This window comes from Pseudophryne corroboree, chromosome 8 (assembly GCF_028390025.1).
Source record: "Pseudophryne corroboree isolate aPseCor3 chromosome 8, aPseCor3.hap2, whole genome shotgun sequence".
Taxonomy (NCBI): Eukaryota; Metazoa; Chordata; class Amphibia; order Anura; family Myobatrachidae; genus Pseudophryne; species Pseudophryne corroboree.
This window is the reverse complement of record NC_086451.1, coordinates 488,812,364-488,828,543: the sequence shown is the minus strand read 5'-3', so window position 1 is coordinate 488,828,543 and position 16,180 is coordinate 488,812,364. Positions and strand designations below refer to the sequence as shown.

The following is a 16,180-nucleotide window of genomic DNA, read 5'->3' as shown; positions in this document are numbered from 1 at the left end:
CTCCTGGAGAGGTCATGTTGGGAGGTATGACATAGGTATTAGCACTGGGTCAGTATTAGGGTACAGCACAGGTGATGGTAATCATACAGTGAGAGGGAAGTGCAGGAGCAGAACATTGTGTCCTCCTGGAGAGGTCATGTTGGGAGGTATGACATAAGTATGAGCACTGGGTCAGTATTAGGGTACAGCACAGGTGATGGTAATCATACAGTAAGAGGGAAGAGCAGGAGCAGAGCATTGTGTCCTCCTGGAGAGGTCAGGTTGGGAGGTATGACATAGGTATGAGCACTGGGTTAGTATTGGGATACAGCACAGGTGATGGTAATCATACAGTAAGAGGGAAGAGCAGGAGCAGAGCATTGTGTCCTCCTGGAGAGGTCATGTTGGGAGGTATGACATAGGTATGAGCGCTGGGTCAGTATTAGGGTACAGCACAGGTGATGGTAATCATACAGTAAGAGGGAAGTGCAGGAGCAGAACATTGTGTCCTCCTGGAGAGGTCATGTTGGGAGGTATGACATAAGTATGAGCACTGGGTCAGTATTAGGGTACAGCACAGGTGATGGTAATCATACAGTAAGAGGGAAGAGCAGGAGCAGAGCATTGTGTCCTCCTGGAGAGGTCATGTTGGGAGGTATGACATAGGTATTAGCACTGGGTCAGTATTAGGGTACAGCACAGGTGATGGTAATCATACAGTGAGAGGGAAGTGCAGGAGCAGAGCATTGTGTCCTCCTGGAGAGGGTCATGTTGGGAGGTATGACATAGGTATGAGCACTGGGTCAGTATTAGGGTACAGCACAGGTGATGGTAATTATACAGTAAGAGGGAAGAGCAGGAGCAGAGCATTGTGTCCTCCTGGAGAGGTCATGTTGGGAGGTATGACATAGGTATTAGCACTGGGTCAGTATTAGGGTACAGCACAGGTGATGGTAATCATACAGTAAGAGGGAAGAGCAGGAGCAGAGCATTGTGTCCTCCTGGAGAGGTCATGTTGGGAGGTATGACATAAGTATGAGCACTGGGTCAGTATTAGGGTACAGCACAGGTGATGGTAATCATACAGTAAGAGGGAAGAGCAGGAGCAGAGCATTGTGTCCTCCTGGAGAGGGTAATGTTGGGAGGTATGCAATAGGATCACTATGTAGCAGTAGTGTCAGTGAGGGCTGCATCCTGGTAATTCCCCCCCCCTGCTCCACCTGTGCAGGTGTTTAACCCTTTGCTTCCAGCCTATATGTAGCCTGATGCATGAGCAGAGCACCATTACCAGGGAAGCAGACAAAGATGGGCCCTGGTCTCATACAGTCAGTGCTGGGATGAGGCACGGAGCGTGGACAGTACCTGGGCTGTGACCAGGTTATAGATCATTACCGCAAAGTTGATCCAGGAGTCTCCAGCTGGGTGATAATATTATTGTACACAGGTAATATCCTGCCTCCCTCCCTGTCTGTGCTGTGAACTCTGGAGATTTCCACTCACTGGCTCATGATCAGAACATTGCAGCACACCTCCCAACATGACCTCTCCAGGAGGACACAATGCTCTGCTCCTGCACTTCCCTCTTACTGTATGATTACCATCACCTGTGCTGTACCCTAATACTTACTGACCCAGTGCTCATACCTATGTCATACCTCCCAACATGACCTCGCCAGGAGGACACAATGCTCTGCTCCTGCTCTTCCCTCTTACTGTATGATTACCATCACCTGTGCTGTACCCTAATACTGACCCAGTGCTCATACCTATGTCATACCTCCCAACATGACCTCTCCAGGAGGACACAATGCTCTGCTCCTGCTCTTCTCTCTTACTGTATGATTACCATCACCTGTGCTGTACCCTAATACTGACCCAGTGCTCATACCTATGTCATACCTCCCAACATGACCTCTCCAGGAGGACACAATGCTCTGCTCCTGCTCTTCTCTCTTACTGTATGATTACCATCACCTGTGCAGTACCCCAATACTGACCCAGTGCTCATACCTATGTCATACCTCCCAACATGACCCTCTCCAGGAGGACACAATGCTCTGCTCCTGCTCTTCCCTCTTACTGTATGATTACCATCACCTGTGCTGTATCCTAATACTGACCCAGTGCTCATACCTATGTCATACCTCCCAACATGACCTCTCCAGGAGGACACAATGCTCTGCTCCTGCTCTTCCCTCTTACTGTATGATTACCATCACCTGTGCTGTACCCTAATACTGACCCAGTGCTCATACCTATGTCATACCTCCCAACATGACCCTCTCCAGGAGGACACAATGCTCTGCTCCTGCATTTCCCTCTTACTGTATGATTACCATCACCTGTGCTGTACCCTAATACTGACCCAGTGTTCATACCTATGTCATACCTCCCAACATGACCCTCTCCAGGAGGACACAATGCTCTGCTCCTGCTCTTCCCTCTTACTGTATGATTACCATCACCTGTGCTGTACCCTAATACTGACCCAGTGCTCATACCTATGTCATACCTCCCAACATGACCTCTCCAGGAGGACACAATGCTCTGCTCCTGCTCTTACCTTACTGTATGATTACCATCACCTGTGCTGTATCCTAATACTGACCCAGTGCTCATACCTATGTCATACCTCCCAACATGACATCTCCAGGAGGACACCATGCTCTGCTCCTGCTCTTCCCTCTTACTGTATGATTACCATCACCTATGCTGTACCCTAATACTGACCCAGTGCTCATACCTATGTCATACCTCCCAACATGACCTCTCCAGGAGGACACAATGCTCTGCTCCTGCTCTTCCCTCTTACTGTATGATTACAATCACCTGTGCTGTACCCTAATACTGACCCAGTGCTCATACCTATGTCATACCTCCCAACATGACATCTCCAGGAGGACACAATGCTCTGCTCCTCCCTCTTACTGTATGATTACCATCACCTGTGCTGTACCCTAATACTGACCCAGTGCTCATACCTGTGTCATACCTCCCAACATGACCTCTCCAGGAGGACACAATGCTCTGCTCCTGCTCTTCCCTCTTACTGTATGATTACCATCACCTGTGCTGTACCCCAATACTGACCCTGTGCTCATAACTATGTCATACCTCCCAACATGATCCTCTCCAGGAGGGACACAATGCTCTGCTCCTGCTCTTCCCTCTTACTGTATGATTACCATCACCTGTGCTGTACCCTAATACTGACCCAGTGCTCATATCTATGTCATACCTCCCAACATGACCTCTCCAGGAGGACACAATGCTCTGCTCTTCCCTCTTACTGTATGATTACCATCACCTGTGCTGTACCCTAATACTGACCCAGTGCTTATACCTATGTCATACCTCCCAACATGACCTCTCCAGGAGGACACAATACTCTGCTCCTGCTCTTCCCTCTTACTGTATTATTACCATCACCTGTGCTGTACCCTAATACTGACCCAGTGCTCATACCTATGTCATACCTTCCAACATGACCCTCTCCAGGAGGACACAATGCTCTGCTCCTGCTCTTCCCTCTTACTGTATGATTACCATCACCTGTGCTGTACCCTAATACTGACCCAGTGCTCATACCTATGTCATACCTTCCAACATGACCCTCTCCAGGAGGACACAATGCTCTGCTCCTGCACTTCCCTCTTACTGTATGATTGTCATCACCTGTGCTGTACCCTAATACTGACCCAGTGCTCATACCTGTGTCATACCTCCCAACATGACCTCTCCAGGAGGACACAATGCTCTGCTCCTGCTCTTCCCTCTTACTGTATGATTACCATCACCTGTGCTGTACCCTAATACTGACCCAGTGCTCATATCTATGTCATACCTCCCAACATGACCTCTCCAGGAGGACACAATGCTCTGCTCCTGCACTTCCCTCTTACTGTATGATTACTATCACCTGTGCTGTACCCTAATACTGACCCAGTGCTCCTACCTATGTCATACCTCCCAACATGACCCTCTCCAGGAGGACACAATGCTCTGCTCCTGCTCTTCCCTCTTACTGTATGATTACCACCACCTGTTCTGTACCCTAACACTGACCCAGTGCTCATACCTATGTCATACTGTGATAGCCGGGCAGCGCCAGGTCCATCAGTGATTTTTAAAAGCATTGTCACGCCAGGCCGTCTCATCACATAAGCAAGCAGTTTATTCACACTTCAGACAGGTTATCACGACAATAACATTTAACTCCTTGTTCTCTCTCCAGCACAATATTCATATGGGTTACTTCAGGTTACATTTCTTTTAATTCTCTTCAATGGCAATAACAGCATAAACAATTGATTATATTACATACCAGCGCACTCTCTGGGAATAGGTAGTGCGGCGACCGCAAACTGAGATTCTTTTCGGTGTGCTCTCCCCAATTCGCTAGGGGCTCTATCTAAACCCGGATCTCTCATGGACACGTTACTGGGGGCCTTCCGCCAAACGTGGTTTCCTACCACTCACCCAGATGGTCCTCTCCCGAATAATCACACCTCCCGTCCTGCTTCTTGGGTACACCTGCAAGGTTGGGATCCCATCTGTTTCTTCCACTGACTGCTCAATCTGTTGCTGCTCTAACATTGCAAATCTGCATATATTTTGCTCTTCCTAGCAGCACCTATATGCTGTTCTATAATTCCAGGAACTGTGGAGTACCATGCTTGTTCCACAGTTCCCAGACTGCGTTTCTCCTGGACACTAGCCTGTGCCCTCCATCCCAGTCCTCAGCTCACACTGAATTCTAGCCTGTGTCTTTTCCTTGTCCTAAAAACCCCCTACACTTCCTGTCGTAACCTCCTACATGTGGCATTGTCTGACAGAACTGGTTTTGGGGCCATAAACTCCCCCACTCACTGACAAGAATTAAATGGCTTTTGGAACTTTCCAATATCTGCTAACATTTCAGTATGCCCCAATACCTCCCAACATGAACTCTCCAGGAGGACACAATGCTCTGCTCCTGCACTTCCCTCTTACTGTATGATTACCATCACCTGTGCTGTACCCCAATACTGATCCAGTGCTCATACCTATGTCATATCTCCCAACATGACCTCTCCAGGAGGACACAATGCTCTGCTCCTGCTCTTCCCTCTTACGGTATGATTACCATCACCTGTGCTGTACCCTAATACTGACCCAGTACTCATACCTATGTCATACCTCCCAACATGACCTCTCCAGGAGGACACAATGCTCTGCTCCTGCTCTTCCCTCTTACGGTATGATTACCATCACCTGTGCTGTACCCTAATACTGACCCAGTGCTCATACCTATGTCATACCTCCCAACATGACCCCTCCAGGAGGACACAATATGTCTGTATGTAGGGTATATGAGTGCAGAGCTCTCCGTGTGCCCCCTGGTATGTCTGTGTGTAGGGTATATGAGTGCAGAGCTCTCCGTGTGCCCCCTGGTATGTCTGTGTGTAGGGTATATGAGCGCAGAGCTCTCCGTGTGCCCCCTGGTATGTCTGTGTGTAGGGGCTATGAGCGCAGAGCTCTCCGTGTGCCCCCTGGTATGTCTGTGTGTAGGGTATATGAGTGCAGAGCTCTCCGTGTGCCCCCTGGTATGTCTGTGTGTAGGGTATATGAGCGCAGAGCTCCCCGTGTGCCCCCTGGTATGTCTGTGTGTAGGGTATATGAGCGCAGAACTCCCCGTGTGCCCCCTGGTATGTCGGTGTGTAGGGTATATGAGCGCAGAGCTCTCCGTGTGCCCCCTGGTATGTCGGTGTGTAGGGTATATGAGCGCAGTGCTCTCCGTGTGCCCCCAGGTATGTCTGTGTGTAGGGTATATGAGCGCAGAGCTGTCCGTTTGCCCCCTGGTATGTCTGTGTGTGTGTGTGTAGGGTATATGAGTGCAGAGCTCCCCGTGTGCCCCCTGGTATGTCTGTGTGTAGGGTATATGAGTGGAGAGCTACCTGGTATGTCTGTGTGTTGGGTATATGAGCGCAGAGCTCTCCGTGTGCCCCCTGGTATGTCTGTGTGTAGGGTATATGAGCGCAGAGCTAACTGGTATGTCTGTGTGTAGGGTATATGAGCGCAGAGCTCTCCGTGTGTCCCCTGGTATGTCTGTGTGTAGGGTATATGAGCGCAGAGCTCTCCGTGTGTCCCCTGGTATGTCTGTGTGTAGGGTATATGAGCGCAGAGCTCTCCGTGTGCCCCCTGGTATGTCTGTGTGTAGGGTATATGAGCGCAGAGCTCTCTGTGTGGCCCCTGGTATGTCTGTGTGTAGGGTATATGAGCGCAGAGCTCCCCGTTTACCACCTGGTATGTCTGTGTGTAGGGTATATTAGTGCAGAGCTCCCCGTGTGCCCCCTGGTATGTCTGTGTGTAGGGTATATGAGCGCAGAGCTCCCTGGTATGTCTGTGTGTAGGGTATATGAGTGCAGATTTCCGTGTTTCCCCTGGTATGTCTGTGTGTAGGGTATATGAGCACAGAGCTCCCCGTTTACCACCTGGTATATCTGTGTGTAGGGTATATGAGCGCAGAGCTCCCCGTTTACCACCTGGTATATCTGTGTGTAGGGTATATGAGTGCAGAGCTCTCCGTGTGTCTCCTGGTATGTCTGTGTGTAGGGTATATGAGTGCAGAGCTCCCCGTGTCTCCCCTGGTATGTCTGTGTGTAGAATATATGAGCACAGAGCTCCCCTGGTATGTCTGTGTGTAGGGTATATGAGCGCAGAGCTCCCCGTGTGTTCCCTGGTATGTCTGTGTGTAGGGTATATGAGCGCAGAGCTCCCCTGGTATGTCTGTGTGTAGGGTATATGAGCGCAGAGCTCCCCGTGTGTCCCCTGGTATGTCTGTGTGTAGGGTATATGAGCGCAGAGCTCCCCGTGTCTCCCCTGGTATGTCTGTGTGTAGGGTATATGAGCGCAGAGCTCCCTGGTATGTCTGTGTGTAGGGTATATGAGCGCAGAGCTCCCCTGATATATCTGTGTGTAGGGTATATGAGCGCAGAGCTCCCCGTGTCTCCCCTGGTATGTCTGTGTGTAGGGTATATGAGTGCAGAGCTCTCCGTGTGTCCCCTGGTATGTCTGTGTGTAGGGTATATGAGCGCAGAGCTCCCCGTGTCTCCCCTGGTATGTCTGTGTGTAGGGTATATGAGCGCAGAGCTCCCCTGGTATGTCTGTGTGTAGGGTATAGGAGCGCAGAGCTCCCCTGGCATGTCTGTGTGTAGAGTATATGAGCGCAGAGCTCCCCGTTTACCACCTGGTATGTCTGTGTGTAGGGCATATGAGCGCAGAGCTCTCTGTGTGCCCCCTGGCATGTCTGTGTGTAGGGTATATGAGCTCAGAGCTCCCCGTGTCTCCCCTGGTATGTCTGTGTGTAGGGTATATGAGCGGAGAGCTCCCCGTGTGTACCCTGGTATATCTCTGTGTAGGGTATATGAGTGTAGAGCTCCCCTTGTGTCCCCTGGTATATCTGTGTGTAGGGTATATGAGCTCAGAGCTCCCCGTGTGTCCCCTGGTATGTCTGTGTGTAGGGTATATGAGCGCAGAGCTCCCCGTGTCTCCCCTGGTATGTCTGTGTGTAGGGTATATGAGTGCAGAGCTCCCCGTGTGTCCCCTGGTATATCTGTGTGTAGGGTATATGAGTGCAGAGCTCTCCGTGTGTCCCCTGGTATGTCTGTGTGTAGGGTATATGAGTGTAGAGCTCTCCGTGTGTCCCCTGGTATGTCTGTGTGTAGGGTATATGAGTGCAGAGCTCTCCGTGTGCCCCCTGGTATGTCTGTGTGTAGGGTATATGAGTGCAGAGCTCTCCGTGTGCCCCCTGGTATGTCTGTGTGTAGGGGCTATGAGCGCAGAGCTCTCCGTGTGCCCCCTGGTATGTCTGTGTGTAGGGTATATGAGTGCAGAGCTCTCCGTGTGCCCCCTGGTATGTCTGTGTGTAGGGTATATGAGCGCAGAGCTCCCCGTGTGCCCCCTGGTATGTCTGTGTGTAGGGTATATGAGCGCAGAACTCCCCGTGTGCCCCCTGGTATGTCGGTGTGTAGGGTATATGAGCGCAGAGCTCTCCGTGTGCCCCCTGGTATGTCGGTGTGTAGGGTATATGAGCGCAGTGCTCTCCGTGTGCCCCCAGGTATGTCTGTGTGTAGGGTATATGAGCGCAGAGCTGTCCGTTTGCCCCCTGGTATGTCTGTGTGTGTGTGTAGGGTATATGAGTGCAGAGCTCCCCGTGTGCCCCCTGGTATGTCTGTGTGTAGGGTATATGAGTGGAGAGCTACCTGGTATATCTGTGTGTTGGGTATATGAGCACAGAGCTCTCCGTGTGCCCCCTGGTATGTCTGTGTGTAGGGTATATGAGCGCAGAGCTAACTGGTATGTCTGTGTGTAGGGTATATGAGCGCAGAGCTCTCCGTGTGTCCCCTGGTATGTCTGTGTGTAGGGTATATGAGCGCAGAGCTCTCCGTGTGTCCCCTGGTATGTCTGTGTGTAGGGTATATGAGCGCAGAGCTCTCCGTGTGCCCCCTGGTATGTCTGTGTGTAGGGTATATGAGCGCAGAGCTCTCTGTGTGGCCCCTGGTATGTCTGTGTGTAGGGTATATGAGCGCAGAGCTCCCCGTTTACCACCTGGTATGTCTGTGTGTAGGGTATATTAGTGCAGAGCTCCCCGTGTGCCCCCTGGTATGTCTGTGTGTAGGGTATATGAGCGCAGAGCTCCCTGGTATGTCTGTGTGTAGGGTATATGAGTGCAGATTTCCGTGTTTCCCCTGGTATGTCTGTGTGTAGGGTATATGAGCACAGAGCTCCCCGTTTACCACCTGGTATATCTGTGTGTAGGGTATATGAGCGCAGAGCTCCCCGTTTACCACCTGGTATATCTGTGTGTAGGGTATATGAGTGCAGAGCTCTCCGTGTGTCTCCTGGTATGTCTGTGTGTAGGGTATATGAGTGCAGAGCTCCCCGTGTCTCCCCTGGTATGTCTGTGTGTAGAATATATGAGCACAGAGCTCCCCTGGTATGTCTGTGTGTAGGGTATATGAGCGCAGAGCTCCCCGTGTGTTCCCTGGTATGTCTGTGTGTAGGGTATATGAGCGCAGAGCTCCCCTGGTATGTCTGTGTGTAGGGTATATGAGCGCAGAGCTCCCCGTGTGTCCCCTGGTATGTCTGTGTGTAGGGTATATGAGCGCAGAGCTCCCCGTGTCTCCCCTGGTATGTCTGTGTGTAGGGTATATGAGCGCAGAGCTCCCTGGTATGTCTGTGTGTAGGGTATATGAGCGCAGAGCTCCCCTGATATATCTGTGTGTAGGGTATATGAGCGCAGAGCTCCCCGTGTCTCCCCTGGTATGTCTGTGTGTAGGGTATATGAGTGCAGAGCTCTCCGTGTGTCTCCTGGTATGTCTGTGTGTAGGGTATATGAGCGCAGAGCTCCCCGTGTCTCCCCTGGTATGTCTGTGTGTAGGGTATATGAGCGCAGAGCTCCCCTGGTATGTCTGTGTGTAGGGTATAGGAGCGCAGAGCTCCCCTGGCATGTCTGTGTGTAGAGTATATGAGCGCAGAGCTCCCCGTTTACCACCTGGTATGTCTGTGTGTAGGGCATATGAGCGCAGAGCTCTCTGTGTGCCCCCTGGCATGTCTGTGTGTAGGGTATATGAGCGCAGAGCTCCCTGGTATATCTGTGTGTAGGGTATATGAGCTCAGAGCTCCCCGTGTCTCCCCTGGTATGTCTGTGTGTAGAGTATATGAGCGGAGAGCTCCCCGTGTGTACCCTGGTATATCTCTGTGTAGGGTATATGAGTGTAGAGCTCCCCGTGTGTCCCCTGGTATATCTGTGTGTAGGGTATATGAGCTCAGAGCTCCCCGTGTGTCCCCTGGTATGTCTGTGTGTAGGGTATATGAGCGCAGAGCTCCCCGTGTCTCCCCTGGTATGTCTGTGTGTAGGGTATATGAGTGCAGAGCTCCCCGTGTGTCCCCTGGTATATCTGTGTGTAGGGTATATGAGTGCAGAGCTCTCCGTGTGTCCCCTGGTATGTCTGTGTGTAGGGTATATGAGTGTAGAGCTCTCCGTGTGTCCCCTGGTATGTCTGTGTGTAGGATATATGAGCGCAGAGCTCCCCGTGTGCCCCCTGGTATGTCTGTGTGTAGGGTATATGAGCTCAGAGCTCCCCGTGTCTCCCCTGGTATGTCTGTGTGTAGGGTATATGAGCGCAGAGCTCCCCGTGTGTACCCTGGTATATCTCTCTGTAGGGTATATGAGTGTAGAGCTCCCCGTGTGTCCCCTGGTATATCTGTGTGTAGGGTATATGAGCTCAGAGCTCCCCGTGTGTCCCCTGGTATGTCTGTGTGTAGGGTATATGAGCGCAGAGCTCCCCGTGTCTCCCCTGGTATGTCTGTGTGTAGGGTATATGAGTGCAGAGCTCCCCGTGTGTCCCCTGGTATATCTGTGTGTAGGGTATATGAGTGCAGAGCTCTCCGTTTGTCCCCTGGTATGTCTGTGTGTAGGGTATATGAGCGCAGAGCTACCCGGTATGTCTGTGTGTAGGGTATATGAGCGCAGAGCTCCCTGTGTGCCCCCTGGTATGTCTGTGTGTAGGGTATATGAGCGCAGAGCTCCCTGGTATATCTGTGTGTAGGGTCAGAGCCGGCCCTAACCAATATGATGCCCTAGGCAAGATTTTGGCTGGTGCCCCCTAGCACCACCACTGGTTCCGCCTCTGACCTTGCACCTCTTTCCCAGCACCATCACCCCTCACCCATAGCAGTCCTTATTTTGGTGTTTGTACCCCCTATATTTTAAATAGGAACAGTTCGCACATTTGGCGCTCAGCCCAAAAAGGGGTGTGTTTTTGCTGGCAAGGGGCATGGCCACACAATAGTAACCCCAATTCCAATTACGCCACACAGTACTGCAACTTTATTCACATTTTATCTTGCGATAGTGTCCATAATTCATATTACATCCCACAGTAGTATCACTTTACCTTATAAACGTTACTCCTCACAGTAGAGCCCCTTATTCACATTACATCACACTGACTTGCTCCTTATTCACATTACACCACACCTTATTGCTCCTTATTCACATTACACCACACCCTATTGCTCTTTATTCTCATTAGATGACACAGTAGTGCCCTTTCTATACGCAACGCCACATAGTAGAGCACCTTATACACATAATGCCACACATTAATAATGCATTTATACACATAATTCCACACAGTAATGCCCCTTACACATATGGGACACATTATTAATGTCTTTATAAACATAATGCGCCTTACACATTATGACTACCTTTATTAATACCCTTTTACACATAATGTTCCTTACACATATGCCACACATTATTAGTGCCCCTATACACATAATGACACACATACATTAGTACCCTGTTACACATATGCCGCACATTATTAATGCCCTTATACACATAACACAGTGCCCCTTACACATATGTTGCACATTATTAATGCATTTTTACATGACACACATAATGCTCCTTACACATATTCTGAACACTACTACACGACCAACCCACTCACATGCACACAGCACTCACACTGCCACTAACACTGTGACCTCTGCCTCTGCTTGGATACAGATGTGTCCTCATAAATCATGCCTCAATGCTAACGTCGGGCACCTTTTTTCTAATGAAAATGCATCTTATTTGCATTGCTATGTGGCTAGGATGCACAAGCAGCTTCTGCTGATTAAAATGATATGCAGCATGCCTATATACTGTGTGAGACTGTGGCTGACGGCTGTATCTGCATATGAAATGCTACACGCAGAATATAGGCATGCCGCATATCATTTTAATCAGCAGAAGCTGCTGATACCCCTAGGCATATCAAATGCCCTAGGCAATTGCCTAGTTTGCCTATGGCCGGCTCTGTGTAGGGTATATGAGCTCAGAGCTCTCCGTGTGTCCCCTGGTATGTCTGTGTGTAGGGTATATGAGCGCAGAGCTCCCCGTGTGTCCCCTGGTATGTCTGTGTGTAGGGTATATGAGCGCAGAGCTCTCCGTGTGTCTCCTGGTATGTCTGTGTGTAGGGTATATGAGCGCAGAGCTCCCCGTGTGTCCCCTGGTATGTCTGTGTGTAGGGTATATATATGAGAGCAGAGCTCTCCGTGTGTCCCCTGGTATGTCTGTGTGTAGGGTATATGAGCGCAGAGCTCTCCGTGTCTCCTAGTATGTCTGTGTGTAGGGTATATGAGCGCAGAGCTCCCTGGTATATCTGTGTGTAGGGTATATGAGCGCAGAGCTCTCCGTGTGCCCCCTGGTATGTCTGTGTGTAGGGTATATGAGCGCAGAGCTCTCCGTGTGCCCCCTGGTATGTCTGTGTGTAGGGTATATGAGCGCAGAGCTCTCCGTGTCTCCTAGTATGTCTGTGTGTAGGGTATATGAGCGCAGAGCTCTCCGTGTCTCCTAGTATGTCTGTGTGTAGGGTATATGAGCGCAGAGCTCCCTGGTATATCTGTGTGTAGGGTATATGAGCGCAGAGCTCTCCGTGTGCCCCCTGGTATGTCTGTGTGTAGGGTATATGAGCGCAGAGCTCTCCGTGTGCCCCCTGGTATGTCTGTGTGTAGGGTATATGAGCGCAGAGCTCTCCGTGTGTCCCCTGGTATGTCTGTGTGTGGGGTATATGAGTGCAGAGCTGCCCGTGTGCCCCCTGGTATGTCTGTGTGTAGGGTATATGAGCGCAGAGCTCCCTGGTATGTCTGTGTGTAGGGTATATGAGCGTAGAGCTCTCCGTGTCTCCTGGTATGTCTGTGTGTAGGGTATATGAGCGCAAAGCTCCCCGTTTACCACCTGGTATGTCTGTGTGTAGGGTATATGAGTGCAGAGCTCCCCGTGTGCCCCCTGGTATATCTGTGTGTAGGGTATATGAGCGCAAAGCTCTCCGTGTGCCCCCTGGTATATCTGTGTGTAGGGTATATGAGCGCAGAGCTCTCCGTGTCTCCCCTGGTATGTCTGTGTGTAGGGTATATGAGCGCAGAGCTCCCCGTGTGTCCCCTGGTATATCTGTCTGTAGGGTATATGAGCGCAGAGCTCCATGGTATGTCTGTGTGTAGGGTATATGAGCGCAGAGCTCTCCGTGTCTCCTGGTATGTCTGTGCGTAGGGTATATGAGTGCAGAGCTCTCCGTGTGTCCCCTGGTATGTCTGTGTGTAGGGTATATGAGCGCAGAGCTCCCCGTGTGCCCCCTGGTATGTCTGTGTGTAGGGTATATGAGCGCAGAGCTCTCCGTGTTTCCCCTGGTATGTCTGTGTGTAGGGTATATGAGCGCAGAGCTCTCCGTGTGTCCCCTGGTATGTCTGTGTGTAGGGTATATGAGTGCAGAGCTCCCCGTGTGCCCCCTGGTATGTCTGTGTGTATGGTATATGAGCGCAGAGCTCCCTGGTATGTCTGTGTGTAGGGCATATGAGTGCAGAGCTCTTCGTGTTTCCCCTGGTATGTCTGTTTGTAGGGTATATGAGTGCAGAGCTCTCCGTGTTTCCCCTGGTATGTCTGTGTGTATGGTATATGAGCGCAGAGCTCCCTGGTATGTCTGTGTGTAGGGCATATGAGTGCAGAGCTCTCCGTGTTTCCCCTGGTATGTCTGTTTGTAGGGTATATGAGTGCAGAGCTCTCCGTGTTTCCCCTGGTATGTCTGTGTGTAGGGTATACGAGCGCAGAGCTCTCCGTGTCTCCTGGTATGTCTGTGTGTAGGGCAGGGGTTCTCAAACTCGGTCCTCAGGACCCCACACAGTGCATGTTTTGCAGGTAACCCAGCAAATGCACAGATGTATTAATTACTCACTGACCCATTTTAAAAGGTCCGCAGGTGGAGCTAATTATTTCACTTGCGATTCTGTGAGGAAACCTGCAAAACATGCACTGTGTGGGGTCCTGAGGACCGAGTTTGAGAACCTGTGGTGTAGGGTATATGAGCGCAGAGCTCCCTGGTATGTCTGTGTGTAGGGTATATGAGTGCAGAGCTCTCCGTGTTTCCCCTGGTATGTCTGTGTGTAGGGTATATGAGCGCAGAGCTCTCCGTGTACCCCCTGGTATGTCGGTGTGTAGGGTATATGAGCGCAGAGCTCTCTGGTATGTCTGTGTGTAGGGTATATGAGTGCAGAGCTCTCCGTGTGTCCCCTGGTATGTCTGTGTGTAGGGTATAAGAGTGCAGAGCTCTCCGTGTGTCCCCTGATATGTCTGTGTGTAGGGTATATGAGCGCAGAGCTCTCCGTGTGTCCCCTGGTATGTCTGTGTGTAGGGTATATGAGTGCAGAGCTCCCTGGTATGTCTGTGTGTAGGGTATATGAGCGGAGAGCTCCCTGGTATGTCTGTGTGTAGGGTATATGAATGCAGAGCTCTCCGTGTGTCCCCTGGTATGTCTGTGTGTAGGGTATAAGAGTGCAGAGCTCTCCGTGTGTCCCCTGATATGTCTGTGTGTAGGGTATATGAGCGCAGAGCTCCCTGGTATGTCTGTGTGTAGGGTATATGAGCGCAGAGCTCCCTGGTATGTCTGTGTGTAGGGTATATGAGCGCAGAGCTCTCCGTGTGCCCCCTGGTATGTCTGTGTGTAGGGTATATGAGTGCAGAGCTCTCCGTTTACCACCTGGTATATCTGTGTGTAGGGTATATGAGCGCAGAGCTCCCCGTGTGCCCCCTGGCATGACTGTGTGTAGGGTATATGAGTGCAGAGCTCTCCGTGTGTCCCCTGGTATGTCTGTGTGTAGGGTATATGAGCAGAGAGCTACCTGGTATGTCTGTGTGTAGGGTATATGAGCGCAGAGCTCTCCGTGTGCCCCCTGGTATATCTGTGTGTAGGGTATATGAGCGCAGAGCTCCCTGGTATATCTGTGTGTCGGGTATATGAGCGCAGAGCTCCCCGTGTGCCCCTGGTATGTCTGTGTATAGGGTATATGAGCGCAGAGCTCTCCGTGTGTCCCCTGATATGTCTGTGTGTAGGGTATATGAACGCAGAGCTCCCCGTTTACCACCTGGTATATCTGTGTGTAGGGTATATGAGTGCAGAGCTCTCCGTGTGTCTCCTGGTATGTCTGTGTGTAGGGTATATGCGTGCAGAGCTCTCCGTGTGTCCTCTGGCATGTCTGTGTGTAGGGTATACGAGTGCAGAGCTCTCCGTGTGCCCCCTGGTATATCTGTGTGTAGGGTATATGAGCGCAGAGCTCCCCGTGTGCCCCCTGGCATGTCTGTGTGTAGGGTATATGAGCGCAGAGCTCTCCGTGTGTCCCCTGATATGTCTTTGTGTAGGGTATATGAACGCAGAGCTCCCCGTTTACCACCTGGTATATCTGTGTGTAGGGTATATGAGCGCAGAGCTCTCCGTGTGTCCCCTGGTATGTCGGTGTGTAGGGTATATGAGCGCAGAGCTCCCGTGGTATGTCTCTGTGTAGGGTATATGAGCGCAGAGCTCCCCGTGTGTCCCCTGGTATATCTGTGTGTAGGGTATATGAGCGCAGAGCTGTCCGTGTGTCCCCTGGTATGTCGGTGTGTAGGGTATATGAGCGCAGAGCTCCCTGGTATATCTGTGTGTAGGGTATATGAACGCAGAGCTCCCCGTTTACCACCTGGTATATCTGTGTGTAGGGTATATGAGCGCAGAGCTCTCCGTGTGTCCCCTGGTATATCTGTGTGTAGGGTATATGAGCGCAGAGCTCTCCGTGTGCCCCCTGGTATGTCTGTGTGTAGGGTATATGAGCGGAGAGCTCCCTGGTATGTCTGTGTGTAGGGTATATGAGTGCAGAGCTCTCCGTGTGTCCCCTGGTATGTCTGTGTGTAGGGTATATGAGCGCAGAGCTCTCCGTGTGCCCCCTGGTATGTCTGTGTGTAGGGTATATAAGCGCAGAGCTCCCTGGTATGTCTGTGTGTAGGGTATATGAGTGCAGAGCTCTCCGTGTTTCCCCTGGTATGTCTGTGTGTAGGGTATATGAGCGCAGAGCTCTCCGTGTGCCCCCTGGTTTATCGGTGTGTAGGGTATATGAGTGCAGAGCTCCCTGGTATGTCGGTGTGTAGGGTATATGAGCGCAGAGCTACCTGGTATGTCTGTGTGTAGGGTATATGAGTGCAGAGCTCCCCGTGTGCCCCCTGGTATATCTGTGTGTAGGGTATACGAGTGCAGAGCTCTCCGTGTGCCCCCTGGTATATCTGTGTGTAGGGTATATGAGCGCAGAGCTCCCCGTGTGCCCCCTGGCATGTCTGTGTGTAGGGTATATGAGTGCAGAG

The 16,180-nt window shown here is 51.1% G+C and overlaps 1 protein-coding gene across 2 annotated transcripts in view; it reads left to right on the top strand.

The window, feature by feature from the left end:
* Window positions 1-1,253: 1,253 nt before the first annotated feature.
* LOC134949685 (uncharacterized) overlaps window positions 1,254-16,180 on the top strand; it is a 30,499-nt gene continuing 15,572 nt past the window's right edge. For both annotated transcript variants that reach the window (XM_063938438.1, XM_063938439.1), the window contains exon 1: window positions 1,254-1,423. The gene's annotated coding sequence lies outside the window, so the exon portion shown is untranslated. The remainder of the gene's footprint in view (window positions 1,424-16,180) is intronic.